This window comes from Cervus elaphus, chromosome 27 (genome assembly GCF_910594005.1).
Source record: "Cervus elaphus chromosome 27, mCerEla1.1, whole genome shotgun sequence".
Classification (NCBI taxonomy): Eukaryota; Metazoa; Chordata; class Mammalia; order Artiodactyla; family Cervidae; genus Cervus; species Cervus elaphus.
Genome location: NC_057841.1, coordinates 51,130,044 through 51,148,725, shown reverse-complemented (window position 1 = coordinate 51,148,725; position 18,682 = coordinate 51,130,044). Strand labels below are relative to the sequence as shown.

The 18,682-nt window shown below is 50.2% G+C and overlaps 1 protein-coding gene across 7 annotated transcripts in view; it reads right to left on the bottom strand.

Moving 5' to 3' along the window:
* The window catches only part of CTIF (cap binding complex dependent translation initiation factor), a 315,019-nt gene that overhangs the window by 23,923 nt on the left and 272,414 nt on the right, over window positions 1–18,682 (bottom strand). The window lies entirely within an intron of this gene.

Here is an 18,682-nt window from a genome sequence, read left to right as displayed (position 1 = left end):
CACACCCAATTAAGAGGGGCACTGGCTTGGAAACACCTCTGTGAGTCCCCGGTGGCGGCACACCTGCCTTCCAAGAAGCCTTTCATCTGAGATGAAGAAAAGTGGGGCAAAGAGGTAGAGAGAGGACCAGTTTGAGGTCATTTGAAGCCCAAGTCCAAGGTGATGGTGGCATGACAGGACAGAGGGATGAGCTGCCTATTTGGGGGCATGGATGGTGGTTGAAGCTACAGGATTTGTTGACAACAGCGGGGGCGGGGAAAGGGAGGAATCAAGGGGAACTCATTTGAAAAGACCCTGATGCTGGGAAAGATTGAAGGCGGGAGGAGAAGGAGACGACAGGGGATGAGATGGTTGGATGGCATCACTGACTCAATGGACATGAGTTTGAGTAGACTCCGGGAGTTGGTGATGGACAGGGAGGCCTGGCGTGCTGCAGTCCACGGGGTCACAAAGAGTCGGACATGACTGAGCAACAGAACTGAGCTGAAGGGGAACTCCTGAGTTTCTGGCCTGAGTAAAATGGGTGGCCAGGGGTTTCATCTACCAAGATTGAGGCTAGCTAGAGGGAGGAGGGGGTTTGGCCATTTGGGTCTGGAAGTCAAAGGAGTGGTCCCGGCCAGAGATAACATCTGAGAGCACTGGGTGCAAGGGTATTGAAAGCTCTGAGGCCAGATGAGATCGTTCAGACCAGGATTTCTCAGCCATAGCGCAACTGACATTCGGGCCAAACAATTCTTTTCTGTGGGGCCTCCTGTGCACGGCAGGACCCTGGCCCCTCCGGCTAGATGCCTCTAGCGCAGCCCCAATCACGACGACCAAAAATGCCTCCAGACACTACCAAATGTCCCCTGCAGGGCAAACTGCCCCTAGTTCAGAACCACAGATTGAGATCAGGGGTGGCTAACCTCTAGTCCACCGGCCAAATCCCACATGTGGCCTGCTTCGGTATGGGGCCAGCGAGCTAAGAACAGTCTTCACTTTTTTTTTTTTTTTAACTGTTGACAAAAAAAATCAAAAGTAGAACAATATTTTGTGACACATAAAAGTTACATGCAATTCAAATTTCAGCATCCATAAATAACATTTTGTTGGAAGACAGTTACTGTCATGGGTTTACAACTCATCTGTGGGGCCTTCTCTCTGTAACAGCAGCGCAGAGGCCCGAGCAGGCCTCTGGATGCGATGATGCGGACGGGGACCACGTTCTTGGCTGGACAGGGTGGAAGCAACCCAGAGACACCACGTGGGGAGACAATTCTTTTGAAATTTCTGGCTCTAAGGGAAGAGAGCAATGGGGTGGCTTCTGAAGGGGAACGTGGGGTCAACGGAAGGCCTGCCCCCCTGCAGATGGGTTTAGTGGGTTAAGAAGAAACCACTAGGAAGAGGGAGGGTTGTGAAGTGGGAGAGAGAAGAGAAATCGATCAGATGGAAGAAGCAGAGAACGCTCTTCTCTGTAGGCAATGCTCCGGCATCAGGGGTATGCTGAGCAGAGTCACCGCCCCAGCAGGCAGGCTGCCCAAAATAGGCCAGGTCCATCCACCATGGCCGTGAAGAGGCCCAAGACAGCCATGAGATAATTAAAGCAAGCAGAAGTTACGTAAGCAGACTTAGACAGCACCTTGGGTGCAGAAGAAAGATGCTTAAACCTGGCCTTTGGATTATTTTAAAGTCTTACTCTCTTATTTATGTTTATATATAAATTACTCTTTCTTCAAGCTCACTGCTAACTTAACTGCAAAATGATATAGAAAAATCCCACGGTGGGGTGGTGGTGATTTTAAACTGTGTTTCTAGTTTTCTCAGCTAAATGTTTTTTGAGAGGACTTTTGGTTGACGTATCACCCATGCAAAAACATGCACAGATCCTAAGCATGTAGTGAGACGGATTTATACAAATTACCACGGGCACATGAGCTCCGATGCCCTGACCAAGAGCGACAACCTGGTCACACCCCACAGCCCTCTTGCCCTCCATCTCTTCACTGACCCTCCCCAAGGTTCACCACAATGCCTCCTTATCACCAGAGCTCAGTTTTGGCCACTTAAAAATCCCCAGTATCTACAGGACTTCACTGATGGTCCAGGGGTTAAGACTACCTTCCAATGCAGTGAGTATGGGTTCGATCGCTAGTCAGGGAACTAAGATCCCTGCACCCCTCGTGGTCAGAAAAACCAAAACATAAGCAATATTGTAACAAACTCAATTAAGACTTTTCAAAAATGGTCCACATTCAAAAACATCTTTAAAAAAACCAACCCAGTATTAAACTGGAAACAAACACACTGACCCTCAGAGTGACCTCCTGTGACACCCCTTGCTCACCTGGCCCCTGAGAGCCTTGCCTGTTCTTGGCTGCCCACTCTGAGTTTCCTTTCATGGGAAAAGGAAGTTAAGATCTGAATTAGCTGGCCTCTGATGGGCCCAGGGCTACAGGTCAGCAGGGTCAGGGAGCTGATTTCCAAATCCAGGAATCTGCCTCAAAAGTCTGGTGCTCTCTTCTGCATTGTGTTTATAGATACGTGTCCTGTAACTTTCTTTTGTGGGCGGGGGTGGGGGGGGGACATGGAGCCCTTTGAGGATCTGATGAGAACTGACACCTCTCCCAGAAAAATGCACATTTTCACAGATGTCAGCATACAATGTCAGTGGGTTCCTAGGACCCAAAGGCCACCCACCCAAGCATCCCCAGGGAAAAATCCTGGACGGAAGCTTTACCCCTAAATCAACAATGAAATGTCACAGAAAGCGCAGGCCAGAGAGATCAACACAGCAACAGTCTCAGGTGTTGCCTTTTTCCGTGGTTTTCCAAGCTATGGCTGAGTAGCTCTGTGGTTAAGGCTCAATGTCAGAGCGGCCAATAAAGAGACCATAAAAGCTCTGTACCGTGTGCCAGACACTTGACAGACGTAATCACCAATCCTTAAGACAACCCTGCAGAGGTAGAGGCTGTTTCCCTATTTTACTGATGGAAAAATTGAGGCCCAAAGAGATTAAGTAATTGCCTCAGGCACCCAGCTAGTACAAACAGCGTGGCATTTGAAATCATGTAAATCTGACGTCCAAGCCCTTGTTCTTTCCATTTCCCTTCTCACTGGGGAGGCTTCTTGCTTCCCTCTGGCCTGCTCTGTGGATCCCCGAAGCTGGCAGGGACTTTCTCTAAAGCACAGGGCAGGTGGTCAGGAGGGAGTTGACTGACAGCAGGGGGATGCCTCACAGTGACTCACCAGAGCCCTGTCACTCTGGGACTCCAGGGGACACATGTGCGTTTCCCTTGTCTCAGATAGAGCCTCAGGCATCACACACTAGAACGGTAACCTCTGGAGGCAACCAGAGACAGAAAACCACCCAGCTCTGCATCCTGGAACAGACAGCCTCCCTGGGTTCATATGAGAGAGCTAAGTCACATCTGGACCTCAGTTTTGCCACCTGTAAGGTGGGGGTGGATTTCAGACTAGCCCAGACCTACTTGGTGCAGTCCTCCTCTCCTCGGCATCAGCGTTGCCTGAGAAACCGCCAATTCTCCTCCCTGACAGCGATTTCCAAATTTGAATGTGCATCAACATTACCTGCAGGGCAATTTCCCAGCTGAGAACCACAGATTTACACAGGGGGTCCGTAAACTATAGCCCACTGGCCAAATCTGGCCCACAGCCTGCTTTTTATGGGCTCATGAGCTGAGAAGAGTTTTGACATTTTTAAATAGCTCGGGGGGGGGGGGGGGAGTCAAAAGAATAATATTCCATGACACATAAAAATGATATAAAATTCAAATTTCCGTGTCCATAAATAAGGTTTTGTTGGAACACAGTCACTCTCAGTCATTTACATATCATCTCCGCTGCTTTCCCATTACGAAGGCAGAGCTGAGCAGTTTCTACAGAAACCGTTCTCATTGATTCGCACTGCTGCTCAGCGCAGTCCAAATAGCAGGGATGTGGTTAAACTTGACTTTGCCTCTTGGCCTGCAAAGCTAAAATATTTACTCTCTGGCCTTTTAGAGAAGTCTTCTGACCTCTGATCTGGAGAGTGGAGAGGAAAGCTTGTGCATGAGCTAGGATCTCTACTCAGGGAGGGGAAAAGTGAGCTGTCAGGGGCTTTTGGAATCCACGTGAGTCTTTATCAGCACTGGGTCTGCCCTGGGAATCCTGACGCTGCCGCTTTGAGGCCGGTCTGGAAGGCTCCTCTGACCATCTGCCTGGATGAAAATCCTAATTTCTGGAGCAGAGGTTCCCAGAGGGCAGGCTCCAGGGGCTCTCTGCAAGCCTTCGGGCCTATGGGTATTTTCGGAGGAGACCCCTGAAGGGGTTAGTCATCTCCCTCCCTTCCCACAGAACTCTGAGCATCACTTTTTCCTTTGGGGCACACATTTTTTTTTTTCCTCCCAACCTCTCCTTTCAAAGCAGTAAATTCCCTGGAAGGGTAACACCCTACACACACATCCCTCCTACCTAGAAAACGGGGAGGTTATCTGATGGCACCAGGCTGGCCTAGGAAAGTCCTAGGCACCTGGTGGGGGCGGGGGGTGGAGGGCGGGGGCAGGCCAACCGAGGTGGAGGAGACACAGTCACCAGAACACGGCCTGTTTCCTGGACTCCCCACACTGGAGAATCCACTTCTCATCCGCAAGAGGCAAGAAAGCGCATGGGCCGGGTGGGCCAGTAGCAGGCAGCCTCACTGGAGGGCACCTCCACGCCCCGGAGCCCACGTGGTCTCCTGCCTTGGGCAGGACCCAAGCAAGTCTCAACCCTGGCCCTGGGATTCCAGGTATTTTCCCAGCCAGCCCCACCTCACCTAATTGCTTTCCAGTCAGCTAATCCTTGGCCCACGCCCTCAGCTCCAGCCAGGCGAGCCACCTCGGTGTGGCCGGCAGTAGCTTCTGAGACTTCCCACGGCTCGCGTCCAAGCCTGGGGCAGCCAGCCTCTCGGCTCCCCTTGCCCAAACCACATCCTCCTCGCTCTTCCCCACACCTCCTCTGACTAACGTTTCCAAAGCAAGCTGAGCGTGGTCCAGTCCAGACCGAAAGCGGCAGACGGATTCATCGTCTGCTGTTCCCCCGCCACCCCAACCTCCTGCCCTCCCCCGAGACTGGCCATATCCTGGCGATCAGGGGAGAACAATTAGCAAAAAGTAGAGTCGTACCTACTGTTCAATTCCCGGAGCTAATTGTTTTAAGCAGGGCTTCAGTCTTAATTAAAGGATAATTAGTTAGTGAATGTATGTTTGCATTTCCTAAGTCTGGCTTTTAACCCTGGGAAACCAGATTCAGCAAATACTTTCATGTTTCAATACCTCTGAGTAAGGGACAAGGTCTTAATTACAGAAATGGCAGTCCTGAGAACAGTGTAATCAAAAGGGCAATGGGAGAATGAGCTAATTGTGCCTTCCCCCGACTGGGCCGGGCTATGTTAAGCCATTGTGAGCAGGAGCCGGCAGCTGCCTGCCCTGCTGGGGTTGCCCCCTCCTTGGTCTGTGGATGCCGTTCTTAGCTCTGTCATGCAGCCTGTCATCCTGGCCACCCACGGCCAACCCCTTTCTGTGATTTTCTTCTCTCTTATCTTTTCCACGCCGTCCCTCTACCCTTACTCTCTCTCGACCTTTCTTCATCTGGGAGTCAAAATACGGCCTTCTGCAGACCCCATCAGGGAGCTTCGGCCAACCAAGCCATGTTCAGTTCAGTTCAGTTAAGGCGTGTCCGACTCTTTGCAATCCCATGGACTGCAGCACGCCAAATTTTCCTGTCCATCACCAACTACCAGAGCTTGCTCAAACTCATGTCCATTGAATCCGTGATGCCATCCAACCAGCTCATGCTCTGCTGTCCCCTTCTCCTCCTGCCCACAGTCTTCCCCAGCATCAGGGTGTTTTCCAATGAGTTGGCTCTTCGAATCAAAGTAGACAAAGTATTGGAGCTTCAGCTTCAGCATCAGTCCTTCCGGTGAATATTCAGGATTGATTTCCTTTAGGATTGACTGGTTTGATCTCCATGCAGTCCAGGGGACTCTCAAGAGTCTTCTCCAGCACCACAGTTCGAAAGCATCAATTTTTAGGGCACTCAGGCTTCTTTATGATCCCAATTCTCACATTCATACATGACTATTAGAAAAACCACAGTTTTGACTATATGGACCTTTGCCAGTAGAGTGATGTCTCTGCTTTTTAATATGCTGTCTAGGTTTGTCATAGATTTTCTTCTCAGGAGCAAGCATCTTTTAATTTCATGGCTGCAGTCATCATCTGCAGTGATTTTCTCGCCCCCCAAAATAAAGTCTTTCACCATTTCCCTTGTTTCCCCATCTATTTGCCATGAAGTGATGGGACCGGATGCCATGATCTTAGTTTTTTGAAAGACCTCTTAGCTGGAGCGAAATGTGGGGACAGCGTTTGGGGAGCTTCATTGGCTGACAGCAGTTTTTGCTCACATTGCGAGCACGTTCCTTTGAGCTGGATTTCGGGGGGAGTGTTCCTCTTCCCTCCCTCACTCTGAGCTCATCTCTAGGGACCACGAGCAGCCAGTCCCACCCGGCTTCCTCACCTTGCCTCTTCAAGGATTCTGGACTCATCTCCCCTGAGAAATCTTCCTCAGTTAACTCTAGAAGGGCGACTGTTGTTTCCTGCTTCGCTCAGTCTAGACATTCTATTTCATTAATTTATTCAACAGAATTTACTGAGCACCTATGCCATGGCAGGCACTGGAGATACAGCTATGAACAGAGTAGACCAGTCCCAGCCTTGAGAAAGTTTTCATGCTAGTTGGGGAGACAGAAAACAAGCAGGTTAACAAAGAAAACTCCCAGGTGGAGTCAGATATCAGGGCTGTGGAGATAAAGAAAGCAGGCGGCAATGAGTATGTTCTGAGAGGATCCTTCTGAGGGACTGACACCCACCCAGAAGAGGCCTGGAAGGATACCTGGAAGGACCAACTCCCAGGTTAAATGGCAAGGACAAGGGCTCTGAGACGGAATCTACTGTGTTCCTTCACACTTCTCACTGAGAAGCACTTTACTTTATACGATATAGATATGCTGCTGACTGATCCCTTTATTCCATGGCTTTTGTTTTTCAAGTCTTTGTTCTGTGTGTCCTGCTACAAGGAAGGGAGGAAGTCAACCTGTAATTAGCAAATCTCCTAAATTAGGATTAATCCTCATTCCAACAAGGAACTGAGGGCCAGAGTGGGTAAGCTGCCCACATCTTTCTGGCTCTGAAGACCATCTCTTCCTCTCATCACCCACTCAATGGACATGAGTTTGAGCAAGCTCCAGGAGATGGTGATGGACAGGGAAGCCTGGCATGTTGCAGTCCATGGGGTCACAAAGAGTTGGACACAACTGAGCGACAGAACAATAACACCCTTCCCTACCGGCCTGGCCCAGGCCACCCGCTACCAACTGTCACTGCCGGCGCCAGTGACAACGGAGTCCTCTGTAAGGAATGGGCTCTAGCTAGGACCTGAGGTGGACAGAAAAGAGGAGAAGAGGTGGTTCCTAACTTGGTTTTCAGACCAACAAGTGACGCCCAAATGTCACCTACCCAGCAGGGGCATCAGTGACAGGGGCCGGGGCGGGGGAGGGGTGCATTGGCCGCTGCTAGATTTAAATGGTTTGACTCTGATAGCTGGAGCTAGTTAAAGGAAGCTCAGTGAGTGTTCTGGAGAGAGCTATGTGTGGTTTAGGCACTTCTCCTCCCCAGGAGACAGCAGCTCTGCAAGGGCAGGGCCACGCACAGTACCTTCAGGCCCAGGCCCCAGCAGTCCAATCAACCCTTGACACTCAAAGACACCCAAACTCCTAGGTGGAGGGGACCTGAGCTGGAGCAGAAAGGCCTAGCCGAGTTGGGATAGGGGATGGGCAAACCCTGGGGTGCTGTTCCGTGGGGGTGCAGATGGGTCCCGACCAGGCCAGCAATCAGTGGGGCTGCTTACTTACAACCTCCCTGTGGGTAGGAAATGGGCTTCTTCGTTGTTTTTGTTTACTTCTGTGTTATCTGAAGTTATGATGGCTATTTTTTTACCCCACAATGCCTGGTTTCTTATCCTCTAATTATAAAGATCATTCCCTCTCCCTCCCAGCAACCTCCCCTTCCCCTACCCCCCCTTCCCACACACACTCAAACTGTCCCAGCCTGATTCTCCTCCTGCTCCCAAGCGGGCTGAGCAGGCTCTTTCTGACATCAGCCCACTGAGAGAACACCACAGGGAAGCCTCCTTTCCTTAAAATCCAAAGGATTTAAAAGATCTATGGGTAGATGCATGCGTATATGTACACGTTGTACATATATATGTGTGTGTGTGTATCTCATACCCACAACTCCAGCGAGAAACAATTTATCCTCCACCTTCCATTCGCCAGCCTAGAAAAAAAATCCGAATCCCGGCCCCTCCCCGTCGCCCCCCGCCCGCCTTCCGCGAGACTCTGCAGAAAGCAGGGGCCTCTTGAAGTTCAGACATTAATTACTGAGTTAAAATATTTTTCAAAATTACAAGGCATGGCCCCAGGAGAGGAGAGGAAGGCAGGAGGAGAGCGGGGAGCTGGGCGAAGGCGGGGAGAGCCCCTCCACCCAGGGCTGCAGGGGCGGATCTGGAGGCTGGGGCGGGCGAGGCCCCCGGCCTCTAGGAAGAGCCCCCCACCCCCAACCCGTAAGACGGGGCGCCCCCTGCAGGCAGCGCCGGGTTAAGGCGAGAGGCCGAGCCGCGGGGGCTCCGTGGGGGAGGGGAGGGGCTGGAGGACCCCTCTCTTCGGCCCTGAGCAGAGTTTAGCCAACTCTCTTACCTCGCCACTCCAGGGCTTAAACGTAGAATTCCTGCTATAAAACGGTTATGTTAATTAAAACTGTCTTCAAGGAAGGGGACAGAGATCAAATCATTTCCCCTCTGTAATTAGGAGCATTGATGGGGCTGGGGGCTGGGAGGGAACTGGGAAGGAGCTGCGGCAATTAGATCTAAACCTTAAAAAAAATGTTGAATATTTGCCGTTTAAGAAAAACCTTTCCCACCTGTACATCCTAACACAGCTACCAGATTCTCAGGGAGCCACATCCTTTCTGCATTTCTAAATTTCTTAGAGAAAATACCGAAAGCATGCAACCGGCACCCGCCTTCCAAAGCGGAATTGAAGAGATGCCCTCCTGAGCCATGTTGAGATGGGTTTGGAAATCTCTTTTGAGTTTTAAAGACGGTTTAAAAACGGTTCTGGCGTGGAGACTGGTTTCCCTTTGGAAACCAGTGTCTGGTGGAAGCTGGTATTTTTATAACTCCAGGCTTTCTATCAGATCCTGTGTTACCATGGTTGCTAAGGGGAACACTGGCTTCAAATTTCACATTTCAGTTTGCAGAGTCTGGCTGAGGAAGTAGGACAGTGAGGGGGGCGCTGAGGGAGGGTCTGGCGGTGGGGGTGAGCCCTGAGCTGTATCTTGAGGAGGTCAAGGATCAGGGGAGCCTCAGATCAGGGCACATCAGTGTGTGTGTGTTTTGGGGGCCGTCTGAGTAGGTCAGCCGCGTCACCCCACAGAGCATCTTGGCTGCCAAGTGGAAGAAGGGGACAAAAAGCAGTTCTGGAGGGTACAAAAAGGGTGGGGAGTTATTTCTGCGGAGGTTACAGGCATGGTTGCTTAACCTGGGTATTCATAGCGGCAGCTGCCAGCCCTGGAGGGACTGGTGGCTAAACTGGTGCCCAGGCCCTGTGTACCTGCCCAGGGAGGGGTACACTGTCAGAGGAACGTTCCACACGGGGTCTATGCCTAAGACGAGGGCTGGAATAAACTGCTCATGGAGGAGGAAGGTTCTCCTGAATTTTCAAGCTTCCTCTCAGCCCTTCCCTTCCTGCTTCTTAGCCTGCTTGATTGACAGTGCAGTCAGATTGCTCTCAGCTAAGGTGCCCTTGCCAGGCAGATCTTGCCTCATCTGCCTTCTGGGCGCCCACATTCCCGCTTCCCACTCTCACCTTATTTTGAGCACTGTACTTTCCGCCATGCACCAAGTGACTCGTGGGTCTCTCTGGCTAGGGAGTGCCCCAGATTTAGTTGACTTTAATCTGGGCACAGAATCGAGCAGGAAGTGTCTAAAAGACTTTTCGTTTCGGTAAAGAAGTAGCATTTTCTTTCTCAGTGTTTGTTGAATGAATAAACAAACTCTCCTTTATACTCTGTGGTGTTGCTCTCCAGCTTAAAACGCTCTCAGAGACAGAGGTTCCCAGTATCACCTTGTGTCCACCAGAATGCCCCTGCTGTGAGCCAAGGCCAGCCTAGGACTCCCCACATCAGGCTGTCTCTATACACAGACGGGCTGAGCTCCCTGCCCTCCCCTCAAACTCCTTTGTGGGGGCCTTTCTTGTTCCCTGCCAATTCCTGTCCAAAGCCCACTTTGCTTTAGGCTCTAGTCCCCCCTCCTCTCTGCTCCCAGCGGCTGCCCACACTGCTAAACTCCCTCCATCTCTGTATTTGTACAACTTGTACAACCCATCATAAATACTCACAGTCCACTGTGCATGTGATAGCTAGTGGACTGCAAACTCCTTGCAGGAGGATCACAACTTACACTCCTTCTTTCCAGGACTACTAGGAAACTTTGCAGTTCAATAAGAAAGTAGCTTTGGGACTTCCCTGGTGGTCCAGTGGTCAGGACTCAGCACTCCCAGTGCAGGGGGGCCTGGGTTCAAACCCTGGTCAGGGAACTAGATCCCATGTGCTGCCAACTAAGAGCTGCCAAATACATAAATATTAAAAAAAAAGAAAATAGCTTTGTCTCAAACCGAATGGACACAGAGTCCTAAACACAATGCAGTCAGGGTTACATGCTAGATGAGACTCAGCCTATCCTCAGCTCCCAATGGAAGATTGAAAATAATTTAAAAACAACCAAAATGAGGTCACAAGGCATGAATACAACCACTGGTAAAGGACATGTCCAGAGGGCCTGTGTCAGCAGCTCTCTGCAGAGGCAAGCTCTAGAATATGCTGCAGGAAGAGTAAATCAGGGTGGGGTGGGGACGCGGCGGGAAGTGAACCTGGTCCTGAAGGTGGACTGGAGTCAGGCAGGAGGAGGAGGAAGATCACGCTAAGGCAGGAGAAATGTCAGAGATCTCTTGTGGAAATACAACAGGAACCGGGTGGCTGCAGCTGTGGGACTCACGAGAGATTCTCCAGGAAGAGGAGTTGTGATCGTGGGGGACCTTGGTGCCCAGTTAGGAGAGTGGATCTGACTTTCCGGGCCTCCTGTGATGCGATACTTCTCTTGAGCAATGCCTAGAATATGGTTTGCTTTCAACAACAGTTCACAACATGTCAGCTCACTGAGGGGCTATCACACACCATTGCTTTATATGAATATCTCACTTATTTTAAGCCTTAAAACCAACCTGCAGATTGAGTTCTTTCCATTATTCCCATGCCAAGATAGAAACTTGAGGTTTAAAAAGATGAAGAATTAGGTTACAGCTCCATAGCTGGGGGCTTCCCAGGTGGTGCTGGTGGTAAAGAACCCGCCTGCCGGTGTAGGAGACATAAGAGAGAGATGTGGGTTTGATCCTTTGGGTTGGAAGATCCCCTGGAGGAGGGCATGGCAACCCACTCCAGTATTACTGGCTGGAGAATCCCATGGACAGAGGAGCCTGGCGGGCTACGGTCCATAGGGTTGCAAAGAGCCGGACACGACTGAAGCGACTCGGCACGCACGTTCATAGCTGTAAGTGGCAGAGCTGGGATTCAAACTCAGGTCTCTCTGGCTCTTCCGGCGGTCCCCCTCCCATGTGCCCTCCGCACATCACAGTCTCATGAAACTCACGTCTTAACCTTGGCTGCACATTCGAGTCGCACAGAAAGCTTAAATCTCCCCTACTCCCCTGCCTCCTCAAACCCCTATCCCCAGAAAGTTCCATTTAACTGGTTGAAGTAGCGATCTGAGAATTTGTCTTTTTTAAAAACTTCCCAAAGTGCAAAGGGGCAGGCACTCGCCCCCTCCCCGCACCCGCTCCGGGATGCAGTTGAGAGGCCTGCGCGGCACGGACGATCATTCCAAGTCTCTGCTTCCCCGTATTAGGGTCCATCACTACCCGGGGCACAGCCATCCTGTGTCTTCCAGCCACAAAGGGCCCTGCCCTGGCTAGATCCACCCATAGCCTCCTCTCCTGCTCTGGGGAAGCGGGGACTGGTCTCATTGGAAAGGTACCCCTGAAGAATATTCTGCTTGACTCTCTGGGCCCTAGGAAAATAGTGAAGGATCTCCACCCACACCCACTACTTCATTGCAGCCTTTTCCGAGGTCAGATTTCCCCCTGGAGCCAAAACAATGTGAGCAATTGAATGCACGCTCACGCAAAAAGTTAAAAAAGTGGCCCTCTCATTGTTGTGCGGAGCAATTTCATTTCCTGAGAAGCCTGACTCCTGCCCTCTGCGTTCTCCTCCCCAGCCTGTGCCTGCCAGCCTCGCGAGGAGCCCAGCCAGTTGCACCCTGGGGGGTGGGGGTGGGGCGCTCAGAGACACCCCTCAGAGGAAGGGCATGGAGGGGCAGATGGGGTTTCTGGGGCCTGAGGGAAGGAGAGCAAGGGAGCCAAGTGGAGGGAGGCGTTGGTGGGGGTCAGAGAGGGGTGCAGAGAGATTCCTGACAGAGGCACCGCCTCCCTTCCTCCCCTCCTGACCTCCGGCTATGGCTGCCAGACTCTGAAGAGGGCAGGGTGGTGGGAATCGAGAGAAGATGGGGGGTTCGGGAGAGGGAGGAAGGGTGAGAGGGAGTGGACAGAAATGGTGCCCGGGGAAAGCAGGCTCAGAAGATGCAAGTGTAAGGGGTTAAAAGCCAGCCCAGTATCCCCTGCAGAGGAATTTTTAACAAAGCTCTTGAAGTAAGGGGCCCAGAGAGAAGTAGTCAGTGATAGCTTGGAGGAGTCTAGTAAAATCACTACTGGGTCACAAAGGTAGCAGAGAGCCTTGCAGGGTCAGGAAAAAGGAGATGTGGGGAGGCGCTGGGTGAGCCAGACCCCAAACCTTGCAGGTTGGCTCCAGGTGAGATGGGAGATGACGAAACCCTTAGCTCAGGCCACAAACACTGATCACACCCCTCCTGTGTGTGGAAGCCTTGCAGTCACAGTTTGACTGAGGAGGCTGAAAGGTCCTTAGAATGGCATTAAAAACCAGTCGAGGGATGGCTCAGTATTTGTTGAGCCATCTTCTTCAATTTCTTGCATCAGTATTTTGTAGTTTTCAATGTACAAGTCTACCACTTGCTTAAATTTATTCCTAAGTATTTCATTCTTTCTGATGCTACTGTAAATAAGGTCATTTCCCTAATTTCCTTCGTTGGATAGTTTGCTGTTAGCATTGTTGTTGTTTAGATGCTAAGTCGTGTCCAACTCTTTTGCAACCCCATGGACTGTAGCCTCCCTTGTCCATGGGATTTCCCAAGCAAGAATACTGGAGTGTGTAGCCATTTCCTTCTCCAGGGGATCTTCCTGCCCCAGGGACTGAACCCGTGTCTCCTGCATTGCAGGTGGATTCTTCACCACTGAGCCACCAGGGAAGAAGCCCTGTTGTTAGCATACAGAAATGCAATTGATGTTTTTGTATGTTGATTTTTATTTTGCAAATTTACTGAATTCATTTATTAGTCCTAACAGTTTTTCTGTGTGTGGAGTCTTTAGGGTTGTCTATATACAAGATCAAGTCATCCACAAACAGACAATTTAACTTCCTTTCCAACCTGGATAGCTTTTGTTTCTTTTATTTGCCTAATTGCTGTGGCTGGGACTTCCAGTACTCCGTTGAATAGGAGGGATGAGAGTCGGCATTTCCTGTCTTGTTCCTGATCTTGGACTCAAAGATTAATATATTTAAAATGTCAATACTACTCAAAATGACCTGCAGATTCAGTGCAATCTAATCAAAACTCCAGTGTTATTTTTCACAGAAATAGAAAAAACGATTCTAAAATTCATTTGGGATCACAAAGGACTCCAGATAGTCAAAGCAATCTTGAAATAGTTTGAAAAAGAACAAGTCAGGAGGCACCACACTTCCTGATTTGAAAATACATTCCAAAGCGACAATCATTAGAATAAACATATAAACTAATGGTACAGAGTTTAGAGCCCAGAAATAAATCCATGCAGGCCTGGTCAACGGAGAGGGAATGGATACACACAAAGATGCCAGGAAAACAACACAGGGAAAGCATGGTCTCTGCAAATGATGCTGGGAAAACTGGATAGCCACATGCAAAAGAATGAAACTGGACTCTTATACTATACAAAAATAAACTCCAAAATGGATTAAAGACTCACAACACACACCTGAAACTATAACTCCTTGAAAAACACACATGGGAAAAGTCTCATGACATTCGTCTCAGCAGTGATTTCATGGATATGACACCAAAATCACAAAAGCAGAAAGAGACAAGCGGGACTACATCAAACTAAAAAGCTTCTGAAGAGCAAAGGAAACAATAGAGCGAAAAGACAACCTACAGAATGGGAGAAAATATTTGTAAACCATGTATCTGACAATGTTCAAAAAAACAGAAGGAGCTCCTACAACCCCAAAGCAAAAGAAGCTAATAACCGGAATTTTAAAATAGGCTAAAGATTTGCATAGACATTTTTCCAAAGAAGACAAAACAAATGGTCAACAGGTATATGAAAAGATGCTCAAGGTCACTAATCATCAAGGAAATGCAGGTCAAAACCATCTCAGACCTGTTAGGAAGGCCATAATAAACACACCCATATATATAACTACAAAAGGTGAAAACTGTCGAGAAATTAGATCTGTTATACATTGTTGATGGGAATGCAAAATGGTACAGCTTCAATGGAAAAACAGTAGGAAGGTTCCACAAAAAAATTAAAAATAGAACTTCTACAGAAAATTATCCAGCAATCCCATCCTGGGTATTTCTTTAAAAGTATTGAAATCAAGATCTGGAAGAGACATTAGCACTTTCGTGTTCACTGCAACACTATTCACAGCATCCATTGTGGAAACAGTCTAAATGTACAGTGACAGATAAATAGATTTTAAGATGTGATCTATACACACAGTGGACTACTATTCAGCCTTTAAAAAGAAGGAAATTCATAATATGGGGCAACATGTTTGAATCTGGAAGACATTATGCCAAGTGTAATAAGTAGTTACAGAAGGACAAATACTACATGTTTCCATGTGGCTCGGTGGTGAAGAATCTGCCTGCCAATGCAGGAAAAGCAGGAGAAGCAGGTTCAATCCCTGGGTCAGGAAGATCCCCAGGAGGAGGAAACAGCAACCCACTCCAGTATTCCTGTCTGAAAAATCCCAAGGACAGAGGAAGCTGGTGGGCTACAGTCCGTGGGGTCGCAGAGTTGGACGCGCTGTGCACACACACCGCAGCTGCCATTTACATGAGGCAGCTAAACTAGTCAAACTCATAGAAACAAAGACTAGAATGGGAGGTGCCAGAGGCTGGGGGAAGGAGGAAGTGGGGATTGCTAATCATCGGGTATAAAATTTCAGTTATGCCAGATGAATTAATTCTAGAGATCTGCCGTACAACGTTGTGTCTACAGATAAGGATACTGTATTGTGCACTTAAAAATCTGATAAGGGAGTAGTCTCAAGTGCTCTTACCACGAGAAACATTTTAAAACATTAAAAAGAGCTCATGAGGCAAATATGAGTTGTAAACAGGAGGGCCAGGAGACTCACATAGTTTCCGGTCACCAGTAATACTCCTCAATCCCTTGGAAAATCATCTTGGCAGAAACGATTTGTTCTTACACAATTGAAGAGCCCACTGAAAATTATTCTTCTCCATCCCCTGAAGAGGGATCTCTGATTGGCACATGCTATTTATGGCAAAAACAGAATCAATTCCACAAAGATCTTTTTGGCTTCCGCCACAGAGCAGGCGTTGGGTATGGACGAGAATAGAACGAGAGCGGCTCCTGTTCGGCTCGTAAGGCAGTGAAGCAGGAGGTTTAGGAGCAGGGACTTGGGCGGTCAGATCTGAATTCTGATACTGACTCTGCTCCCACGAGCTGTGTGGCCATGAGCAAGCTGTCTGACCTCTCTGTTCTCTGGAAAATGGGGATGATAATCTTCAGGGTGTTGCCCCAGTTAAGAGACAGAAGAATGTATGAAGTGCTTTGGACAATGCCTTCCACTGAGCTGTTATCAATACTAAAGAATCCTCTAAGGTGATGTCAAAAGGATGGAGCTCTAAGGATGGAGTGCAGAGTCTCCCCCAGGAGGAGCTCCTGGTGCATCTGGTGGGAGTAGGGACAGGAGGTGGTTCCAGAAGAAGAGACTTGAGCTGGGCCAGCAGGGAAGGTTTCAGGGCCAGAGAGAGAGGCTTCAAGGACAGAGTCCAAGGTTTCAAGCTTGGGTGATTTGAGAGGAAGGTTAATTCAACAAGGTCAGAGTGTGGAAGCAAACGCTCATGGGCCTCGTTCTAGGGCAGGGCAGCTCTCAGAGAGCTGGGTGTCCCCCAGCCTCAAGGGGTAAAGCACAGGCTCAATCTGAGTGAGCCCCACGTCCAGCAAAGGTGGCTTCCATGAGCCCAAAGACCCTGAGACTGAGGATTCTGTATCTTCTTCCTTAGGTTTGTTCCAAATGATACTCTTTGCACCAAAGATGACCCATCGATTTGTGTTTGACTCAGGGGCATGGAAGAAAGGAGAGGAGGGGAAGCTATGGGGGGGGGGGTCTGTGTGCCAAAGCAGTGGATGGAGTGGGGGTCCCCATGATGCTGAGAAAGGGTAATCGGGGAGCCCTGGGACTGCTGCCTGGCCACAGGGGGAGCAGAAAGGCTGGGTCTGGGCCACGTGAGGACAGGGACTGAGCAGGAGGGTTTGAGGTGCTGCTGGTACATCCTGTTGGAGGCTCTGAGGCTTGACTTGGGATGTGTCTAGTGGGCAGCCAGAGATGCTGGCCTGGGGATGGTTCTGGCAGTTGGGAGGACCTCTGGGCAGGGTAGGCTCTGTACATTTGGGGTCAGCCATCTGCATGGCCCTGGGGGAAGAGCCTAAACTTGTCCAGCACGGAGAAAGGCAGCAGCGATGATTATGGCTTCTAGAAACATCCTAGAACTGGCTCATCCTGCTTTGGAAGGACGTGGGTCAGGCCTGGGTATGCGTGTATGTGTAATCAGGTGGAGGAGGCAGCAACTGACTCTAAGAATTCAGAGGTCTCCCCATGTGGCCTCAAGCAGATAGACTGGATTGTGGGACAGTGGTTTCCTCTACCAAACGGTGGGAGCCATTGACAATTTATTTATTTACCCTTCAAATTTACCACGGGCCTGGATGATACCACCCTGAAGAGTTTAATGCAACCAACAAGTGGGTGTCAGGGGGGCTCCTCATTTCTGGTCTGTGCAGACCTCTTGGCACCTTCCAGATCTCACACCAGAAGGTTCGCACTACCTCAGGCGGTGTCAGAGGTGTCTCGGCAGCCAGGGCCAGGGCTCAGCTGCAGCCCCACATCCTGCCTGGGGGAGCAGGTGACAGCAACAACAGGAGGTGTCCAGATCACACAGAGGGAACGTGTTTGGGCAATCCAGGTCATCACCCCGTAACAGTGCTGCTCCCCGCCTTGAGGTGGGTTGTTGGGGTGTAGGGCAACTCAGCCAAGGACAGGGGGACCCCAAGAGGCCATCTGGGCCAGCTCCCTGTCCCCAGGAGGGCTAACTTCAAGACATCCCAAAGGGATGCACAAAGCATAGCCATGGCCTGTCTTGGTACCGTGGTCTGAGCTGAGGACACCTGGAGAGTGAATCGAGTTGGAAGAGGCCATTGACTGAATCTGAGAAACAAGTCTGAATTCAAGTACCTCTGTCAAGAAGCAGCTCTGGTTCCATGGAGTGGCAGAGGCTTACGGGGTCACAGCACCCAGGAGAGGCCTGCGTGCTCTGCTTCCATGTGGACCCACGAAGGCTGGAATGAGCGGGCCACTTTTCTACAAATGGATACTTTTAAAACATTTACAGATGCCCTCTCCTTTCTCTTAAGATTGCTCTGTTATCGTTCTTTCAGAAACACAAAAGTATCTCTTGACAAGTCCCCCTTCTCTGGGACCTTTCACAGAAATATTTCTCCAAAAACTTGTCCCCATTCACGCCCTCACCTCCCCTAACTCCCCAGTGTGTGTTCACTCCGCGGACACCGTGGCGCCCCTCCCTGTTGCCAAACCCAGGCTGCTTTTCTGCCCTGGTCCCACTGATTCCCCAGAGGTTCCCGCCCCCTCCCCACGCCTTGGGATCAGCTGCTGAGGGTGGGTGGGGCCAGCACCTGGGAAGTGTGGGCTGACCCGTCCCTGCTGGATGAAGCCTGCACTGATCGCCCCTTCTAGCTTGTCTCCCGCCTGTCAGCCTCCTCCACCTCCTCCTTCCATCTCAGCCGCCCCCACCCACCCCGGGGTGCGTCCCCAGCAGCAGGTACAGGTCGACACCATGTCCCCAGGGTTGACCTCTTCCAGATCATCAGACAACTGTACTTGAGCAATGCAGAGAGAGAGCTGCCTGAGGATGGCCAATGGGCACCCAAATCCCTGGTTTTCACCTCCAATCTATTTATTTCTCTTCAGGAAATGGTGCCAGCGGGCTGATAAATGAGGACCCCACACGGCTTCCTCCCTCCTGGGTATCGCACATCAGCAAGTCCTCTTGGTTCTAGCTCAAAGATACAACTGGAATGCCAATGGCCTTCGTCCTGTTCCCTTCT